This window comes from Dendropsophus ebraccatus, chromosome 2 (assembly GCF_027789765.1).
Source record: "Dendropsophus ebraccatus isolate aDenEbr1 chromosome 2, aDenEbr1.pat, whole genome shotgun sequence".
NCBI lineage: Eukaryota > Metazoa > Chordata > Amphibia > Anura > Hylidae > Dendropsophus > Dendropsophus ebraccatus.
The window spans coordinates 143308358-143318100 of NC_091455.1; positions in this window are offsets into that span (position 1 = coordinate 143308358).

Genomic DNA, 9743 nt, shown 5'->3' on the forward strand with positions numbered 1-9743 from the left:
GATATACCCATGATTGTGAAGTTTGTTTAATGCAAGTGCTACAACTAAGCCTACTAATGTGTGCACTACGGTTTATTTAATGTTGGTCATACATTTTAGTGCATATGTGAATGTGAGTCTAAGAAAGACTTGTCTTCCCCTCCCAATACTAGTAAATTGATTGCGCTCGTTACATACACCACTGTTTAGTACCTTTCTATTGGTTGTCGTTGATTTTAAACGTGTGTTCGTACCCACATTCATTAGATCATGACTAAGTGCGCATGCGCGAAACTCGTTGATTTGCATAGACAACGAGAGCTGTACTGTTTTTGTTTTTAATATGGATATTTAATAAAGAATTTTGGATTGTAATATTTTTGGAGTGCTGGAATTATCCCCTGTTCTGCTACATACAATGTGGGAACTTACAGTTTAGGAACCTAACAACAGTGGGACATACAGTATGATAACTAACTACTGCATAGAGTGGGGCTACAGTGTAGGGGCATACTGTGTTTCTTCAAAAACAAGACCTACCCCAAAAATTGTATGTTAATGTGGAGAGACATATATATATATATATATATATATATATATATATATATTATATACTTGTAGTGTCCCAGTACAGGTGTGTCCCTAAGTTCTATTCCACCTGTAAAAAGGTAATTCAGGTGTCAGGTGTCACAATCTGGCATGATGGGTACCTTTTGCGCACCATCTCCACTTGGTGTCTCACTCTCCCCTATTTGTCTGTCTGCATGGCTGAAGGTCTACCGGTTAACTACTGTTCACTGTTTGACCAATTACTGAAGCAGTTACCTCACACACAACCCACCAACTACACTTTCTCCCTCTCCTTTAGTCTTTTTTCTAGTGGATGGTGGAGAGAGCAAGACACAGACACAGTTTTCCTCAGAGAGACTTACAAGCAAAAGATCCAATGCTAAACCCAAAGGTAACTGTCACCTGGGTCAACCTGGTCTACATCCAGGATCCTTCTATCAAGTCAGGACAGTCTGTAAAGTCAAGGGATTTATCCTCAGTAGGGCAAAGGGCCTAAGAGGTTTCCTGGTAACTTCTCAACTTCCTTGGGTATTCTTAAGGAGTTAGCTTCACCCAGTTGTTTAAGCCTGGGACTCGTGCTACCAAACCTGACAGTCTCTGGGCTGGTTTGGCAAAAGAAAGTCTTCTATCCACTTCTTTCTCTGCTAGCCATGATTATCAGGATTCTGTACAGATTCTTTACAATTTAAGCACCCTGGGCCACAGCACACTCACCTTCATGAAATTATGTTACCAATGATGTTGTTTGTTTTAGGCTCCTCCAGTTTTAATCTGTCTAAATCAGTTGTTGAAACAAATTAATAAAAGCATTGATTAATCACTTCATGTGTATACATTATTTATGGCTTCTTTGTAGGTTATATTTGGGTTGTCGGACCCTTGTGGTTGTTTAGGATTGTATCCAGCTTGGTGTTCTTATATAGGATATACAGTATATTACACTGCTTAGACCATATTTACTAGGGTTGTGACATAACCCTGCATTGCATAACCCTTTAGCTTTTTATGTAAGGGGGGAAGTACTTCTTTTTCTCTAGGCTTGCTAGGGAATAAGAGTGAAACTCATAATTACTCCAGACAAAATAGTGTAGAACTTTTACTGAATTTTCTCTATAATATAATAGGTGCAATGTTGTTATGCTGCAATACACACTATATTGGTCAGTATTACTTGTTCATTCTGATCCCACCATCTGCACACAGTGACGGTAGCTGGAGGTGGATACAGACCCTATGGAGGCAGAAAAACACTCATTATTATTGTATTCATACACATACCACACCCAATTCTTAAACATATCTAGATTTTTGAAAATGCATCATGTGCAGTTAAAGTTTTATAAAGGGGTTTCTACAATTAGAAAAACCTGACTGTTGGGAAAGACATTGCCTATGGTTGTATATGATATTGCAGCTCAGCCCCATTCAATTCAACACTTTTTTGTAATAACCCCTTTTTAAGTAGTGGCCTATAAATAATACCTAGCAACAAACTCACCCAACAAAGTGATATCATATTTGCACTTGGCAATATGGCATCCTGAACCCAAAACATTTTTCGTCTATGCTTTTAAGGAGATAAAATTAGAATGTTCTCCCTTAGAAAGAAGACCATAACCTGTATGACAAGTGATAATGTTTCTCTTGCAAACTGTGCTTCTCTTGCAAACTGACATGAGAAGATGATGTTGCCTTGAAAGCGTGTAGCCATTTCCATGAATTATTGAGAGAATTCTTCACAGTTAGGAACGAGGCCTTTTTTTTAGTAGCAAAACAAAAACCAAGCAATATACAGTGAGCTGAGTTAGGACTTATTGTGGGGTTAACCTTGAAATTCACCTAGAGAGTCACCAAGTTGAAATAACACATAACCGTCTGTAAGTTTACTTGTGGTTATTGGTATACTTTATATACTTTGTTTTTTATCTGCTGGTGATGTAGGGATAACTGTTTTCCATTGAGTATAGAGACCATAATTAAATCAACACCCATGTAGAAAAGAGGAGCTATCAGCAGGTTAGATTTGCTGATAGTCCCCCTTTAATACATGTGTTTTTGGTTTTTTTTTATAAATGATAATCAACGGCGTGGGCAGGCCGGTTGACGTTGTGGAGGTGGGGCAGTAATCCTAACAGTGACCCAGGACGAAGATTACCACGACTAACAGCGTGGGACTGGCGCAGAGGAATAGATATACCCTTCTTCTCAGTGTCCCGGGCACTATAGGGGCTATCGGCAGGTTAGATTAGTCTATCCTGCTGATAGCTCCCCTTTAAATAACACATAATGACACATCCTTGAACAATTGGTAGATAATCAAAACCCATCTAAAAGACAAACTGACCATGTTGCCCATCACAGTTCGGCTTTCATTATGCTGTGTTTTTTATTTAGACAGTTTTGGATTATATCTGGATTTATTATTAAAGTGATTATATAGGATTAGAAAAAGAACAGCTACTTTCTTACAGGCCGAGTGTGGTATTGCAATTTAGCTCAACTCACTTCAATGGAACTGAGCTACAAAACAACATCCAAACTGAAGAGAGGAGTGCTGCTGTTTCAAGAAGACAGCTGCCATGTTTTTCTAAACCTTTAATAACCAATATATTGTGCACCACTGCGAAGAGATTATTTCCATTTCCATTAGCGGATCTCATAATATTGGCAATGGACATATTTGGGGGCTTTTTTAATCAAATAGATGTAATCCATTACTTATCAGCTGCTGTGTGTTCTACATATCAATGTCTATGTGTATGTCTATGACATACAGCAGCTGATAAGTACTGGAAGACTGGATAGATGTAATCCATTACTTAGCAGCAGCTGTGTGTTCTACATATCAATGTCTATGTGTATGTCTATGACATACAGCAGCTGATAAGTACTGGAAGACTGGAGATTTTTTTTTATAGAAGTAAATTACAAATCTCTAGCACTTTCTGACACCAGTTGTTTGGAAAGGAAACAAAAATGCTGGAGTTGCCCTTTAAGGGATTAAAATGCAGTCCCTATTAAAGGGGTGTTTTGGGGTTTTTTTGCTACCAAGGATAGAAGGACTAGATGTTTCTTTTCCCCTTAAACAATCACAAGTCACTGTCTGGAGTACAGGTCATACTTACCTTCATGGTAAACACTTGTTGTTGAAGTTTTACAGCATAGGGGCCAAAATTGAATGCAGCTGTAGGTCAGCACATGACCCACTGCTCCATTTAATCTCTATGGACCCACTAGAGATAGCCAAGTGCTGTATTCAGCCATCTTTGGCAGCTGTATAGAGAATGAATAGGGCAACAGGTTATGCATCACGTGCATGGGGGACAAGTAAAAATAACCAACCCCTTTAATCATAGTAGCTTCTGTGGTAAATGTGGTAAAGTCAAAGTCAATCTTATTCCACTACTGTCAGAATTATCAATAAAGACTGGTGCCACGTTTCAGGTCAGTAGGCAGGTATTCCTGGACATTACTAGCAGAATTGGAGTTACATACTGTATGTTAGTTGTTATGGGAATGATGGCAAGGAAACCCCTGTTCATAGAAATCCTTTATTTTATATACTCAGTCACATTCATGTTAAGAATTTCCTTTTGTCCTACCCCATCAGGAGTAGCACAGTGAAAATGGCAGCAGTGATGGAGTCATCAGATGATGGAAATGCATGAAGCCTGATGCTGCCTGATGCTGTCATGGTGTCTGACATACAGCATGGTAGCCTATTTTGTCCAAGATTTTTGTCTTAAAGGGGAACTCCGGGTAGAGGTAAAAAAAATGAAACTTCTGCAGAAGCTATAACAATACTTATCTATCTGTCCCAGTTTTGAAACTATGAAAAATCCATTTGTTTTGGGGGGGTTTATTTTGTTTTGTGTTTCTGTATTTCCTGGTTGAGCAGATGTACCCAGTACTACAGGTTCCAGAATGCAATGCTTTCCCTCAGCTGTTCCATCACAGTCCTCCACCCTGCACATTCCCTGCCCAAAGCTGTTGCAGAACATCTAGGCTGTGTTCACACATTAGAGTTTCATTGTGTTACTGAATTATTTGCAGTACTTTATCATTTCATTGTGGTCCCACCCGCACAGAACACTGTATTCTTTACCTGTAATGCCGATATTGGAATAAAGCAAAGAACTTTTTAAATATTTTTTTTTTCCTTTTCATCTCCACGCACATATTATAATCAAGCAAGCATCTTTTATCTTTGAAGTTGATTCCCACAATAAGGACTTTATATGATATTATCTTACATGGGATATACTGTTTATGCCTTGTTTTTTCTCCAGGTGGGATTGGCAGTGCCGTCTCTTATCCTCTCTGCTGTTTAAAATTATCTGTTTGTGTTACAGCATCATTTTTGTGAATACGCTGCAGTACTGCAATGACACTCCAACATGTGTGAACACAGCCCAAATTTCTCTGTAGACTTTTGCACAATCAGCGAAGTTGAAACACCTGCTTCTGGCCATCAGAGATGGTGAATCACGCCCTGCCCCCTCTCTGCATCATCAGCCTGTGCAGGGCCGCTTTAGCCGGAGGGCACATGGTGCACGTGCACCGGGCCCACTGGTTAAAGGGCCTCCCCCAGCAGGCCAGCCGTTGCTATGTGCGACCAGTGCAGTCGCACAGGGCTCCGGCCACCAGCCTGTCAGGGGGGAGTGCCATGGCGCCACGGCGACCCCTGCAGGGATGCACGGACCCCCCCCCCATGCTGCTGCGCTGTACATTGTAGCTATGAGCGCATATACTTGGGGGAGCGCATAGGGGGGTGCACAGGGGGGCTATATACTATTGGGGAGCACAGGTGGTCTATATACTTATGGGGGAACACACGGGGGGGGCTATATACTATTGGGGGAACACACAGGGGGCTATATACTATTGGGGGAGCACAGGGGGTCTATATACTATTGGGGGAGTGCACAGGGGGGCTATATACTTCTGGGGGAGTGCACAGGGCGCTATATATTATTGGGGAGTGCACAGGGTAGCTATATACTTCTGGGGGAGCACACAGGGGGCTATATACTATTGGGGGAGCACAGGGGGGCTATATACTACTGGGGGAGCACACAGGGGGGCTATATACTACTGGGGGAGCGCACAGGGGGGCTATGTGTTATTGGGGAGTGCACAGGGGGCTATATATTATTGGGAATGCACAGGGGGGCTATATATTATTGGGGAGTGCACAGGGGGGCTATATACTTCTGAGGGAGCGCACAGGGGGGCTATATACTACTGGGGAGTGCACAGGGGGGCAATATACTACTGGGGGAGTGCACAGGAGGGCTATATACTACTGGGGGAGAGCACACAGGGGGCTATATACTACTGGGGGAGCGCACAGAAGACGCCACCTGTGAGTAAATGGATGTAACTGCACTCTGTTATAGGCTTGTAGTGATAGGGTTATAAGGTAACTACTGTATTTATCGGGGCTCTAACGCGGGGAGGGGGGCATTGTCGATGGGGGGGGGGGGGAGGGGACACTCTTGAGGGCTGTGCACCAGGCCCACCAATGTATTAAAACGGCCCTGAGCCTGTGTTTAGCAAACACACACAATGTGAGTCAGAGGCATGGAATATTTGTCTCCTAGGGGGGGACAGCAGCAGGAGCAGGACACAATGTGGATTGGCACAGATGCCATTTTTCTTCACTTCCTGGATTTCTATCAGCTACCAGTGTGGCAGAACCGTACAGATACAGTAATACATTGTATAGACACATCTATATAACTTTTGATTTACTTTTAATAGAAAACAAGTTTTTCTTATCCTGAATTCCTGTTTAATTTGCAACAGAGGCTCATATGACACAGTAAAATAGATGCTGGCAGGGTAAGCAAGGGATACACAATTTTTAATTTCAACATAGGGCAACCTTGCTTTTTCCTTGATTACATTTATAAAAATAAACTACTAACTCTGCGTATGGGAATTTACCCTCCCCCTTAGAGTTTATAGTGGTAAGTATGCATGGAAAGTGGGCGGGGATAAGTGCAGGGTCCACCGTCTGTGTCTTCCCTGACCTAGTGATACCACTATTTATAACAGATGTTGCCTAATGCTTGCGCTCTGATTTATTTTTAAGTAAATTCTATTATGAGCAGATACACGGCTCAGTTAATTAAATTCCAATTAACAAGGCTGCATAAAAAAAATTGTTTCTCAAACATTTAGAAGCAGATAGCAGCGCCCTTAAATTTTAATGCAGGTTGTTTATTACATGAGGCTGCTTTATTGGCAATCATTTATCAGTATTATAGCACCAGCAAGGAAATATATTATGTTTATGTGCAATGCCAATTAACATGAAGAATATAAGGACTAGGAGGCAAACAAATAAATAACAGTTGAGAAAACTCAAGAGTGGGAAAACTTTGGGGAAAAGTAGTTTGCACAAGTTGCAAGTTTGTACAATGGGAAATTCAATTCCAAAGCCAGTAAAATGTTCCTACTTATCTTTTTTCATTTAGGCTATGTTTGCACATGGTGTTTTTTTATAGCATTAGGTATGTGTTTTTGCCACAATTGTGATGCTATTTTGCTTTGAATTGCATAATCGCTACAACCAAAGCAAAAAAATAAATAAAAAGTTTTTGCTGCAATTGTGTAATTTGTAAAAATGCAAAATTGACACTAATTAAATGCCATGTGTGAACATAGCCTAAGGGTGGTATTACACGGACCGAGCAGGGCCCGATAATACCTGTAAACGAGCAGCGATCTGCTAGATCGTTGCTGGTTTACTGGGCCTATTACACGGTCCGATAATCGTTTGACAAGAGCTGCAAGGACATCGTTTTTGTTGTTGAGTGCTGTATACTTAATACGAATCGGGCCAATTCGGCAGATTATCGTTCCGTGTAATAGTACCCTAAGGCTACGTTCACACAGAGCAAAAGGAGCGGATTACGCAAGGAAATATTTCCGCCTGAAATCAACTGACGCTGAATTCCGAGCAGAATATAAGCAGAATGTAAGCAGAATCCCTGCGTATTCCGCTAGGAAAGAGTTCAGCTCGTAATCAGCTCTTGACAAATTCAGCGCGGAATACTCGAGGAATCCGCGCTGAATCCGCATGCATTCAGCGCTGAAATTCAGCGAGTATTTGGCGAGTAAACTAGACTATACCAGAACATATACTAGAATCCTCCTCCCCCCCCTTTTCCCCATTTCCACGCTGATTCAGCGAGTAATTTCTATTTTAACGGCAGAAATTCAGCTGCTTTTGCTCAGTGGGAACGTGCCCTAAGGGTGAGTGAACACAGATAAATTTATCTGACAGTTTTTTTAAGCCAAAGCCAGTAATGGATTTGAAAAGAGAATAGATCCCATTCTTTCCTTTATGACCTGTTCCCTGTTTATAGTCTGTTCCTGGCTTTGGCTTCAAAGATCGGTCAGATAAATCTCTCTGTGTAAACACACCATTACTGACATACATAGTAAAGTTGAAGAAAAGGCAGAATTCTGCCTAGTTCAATGTATAACCTGCCCTACAGTTTTGTTTCAGTGCAAGACACGCCAATCCACAAAAAGACAGCTAATTGTGCTTATTATATGAAAAATCCTTTCTGTATGGCAACCAGATTATTGTGTATCCTCTACCTTATTGTTTCATTGGGATTTACTGGAGCATAAACATGCCTTGTTGTAGCTCTACTGACTTACAGTATGAAACAGATTTCTAGAAATGGGCTTCCTCAAGAGCATGCATCTGGAAGAAGGAACAGCACTCAGGAGGTTGCATGTTCTTAAATTGTTTATTATACTCACCGCCAACAAGTAAAGAAGCGATTTAGGTGATTTAACGCCCTTCCTCAGGCTATTCCTGTAAACCATTTATCCTGGCAGTTGATTATGTAATTGCTCATGTGCAACCACTGCTAAGGAGTATAACTATTATATTACTTAAAGGGTAATTACAATTGCAGCAACAAAAATATATCTATTTCATAATATATGTCTAGAAAGAGGAATATCTTATTATGTCAGTATTCCATATTACTGTTTTGTTGTTGAGTGCTGTATACTTAATACGAAGTGGAATCAAAGGTCAGTAGATATCCTCTCCCAAAAGTTTTCATTGGGGAATGTTTTTTTTCTGCTGATATCTCCATGTTTCACACCCAGAATGCTCCACAAACCTCCTATGTCATACTGCTCCCAAACGGCAACACTGTTGCACAGCATGGTTTCTTCCACAGAGACTAGTCCTATGCCCTGCTCTTTACATGGTTACTCATGGTTTTCTGCCAGTCAATTCCACAGTAATGCAGCCCAGCTGCCGCATCCGAGGTCTCCCAGCCAATGACAGGAGCTCGCAGCATCCATGGTTTCTGTGACACCATCCAGCACTGCCTGAGGAGCCGGCTGTCGGGCGCTCCCCTGAAGGTATGGGGCATTACTCCAGGCGCCAAAGACGATGCTGGAGCGTATTAAGGTAAGGTTGTGACAGTTGCTGTCAGAAACTAAAACCAGATTAGAAAAAAAAGAACGTATTTCACTGTCTGGCTCTAATCAGTAATCGTATTGTGTACACAGGGTGAAGTAAATAGGATGAACTGTTGGTAATAAACCTTTGAACACATTTTATGTTATTTTTATTAGTTTTTTTTATTATCATTTATCATTAGAGGTAAACAGAAGTTTAGCTAATGGCTCATCAGCAATCATTTATCGGCAATGACTATGTAAATGAGTCCTTACTGGAGGCAGGATTACATTGTTATGAATGTGTCAGGATGAAGAACTACTATTGTCTTTACGACTTTGTGTGAATTGTGAAGCTTGGGGCTCTGCATATGGCAGTATTGGATCTCTGTTTTATAGTAGGGCTCATATAAAAAACTATTGGTTGTTTTGGGCACAACCAGACAGTGTGGGTTTTAAAGGGAACCTGTGACCCCGGCTGCCAGGGTGAAGCCCGCCCGACCCCCAGGTGGAGCCCCTTATACTTAACCCTTCCTCAAAGTCCCAGTCCCGGACCCTGTCCCGCAGGCGAGAAATCCCTGTTGGATGCCATGCTCCTTGTCAGTCTCTATGGGCGTCGAACTCATCTTTCTTGGCGGCGGGATGGGGTCCGGGACCGGGACTTCGAGGAAGGGTTAAGTATAAGGGGCTCCAGCGGGGGGGTTGGGCGGGCTTCACCCTGGCAGCCGGGGTGACAGGCTTTCTTTAAGTTTGAA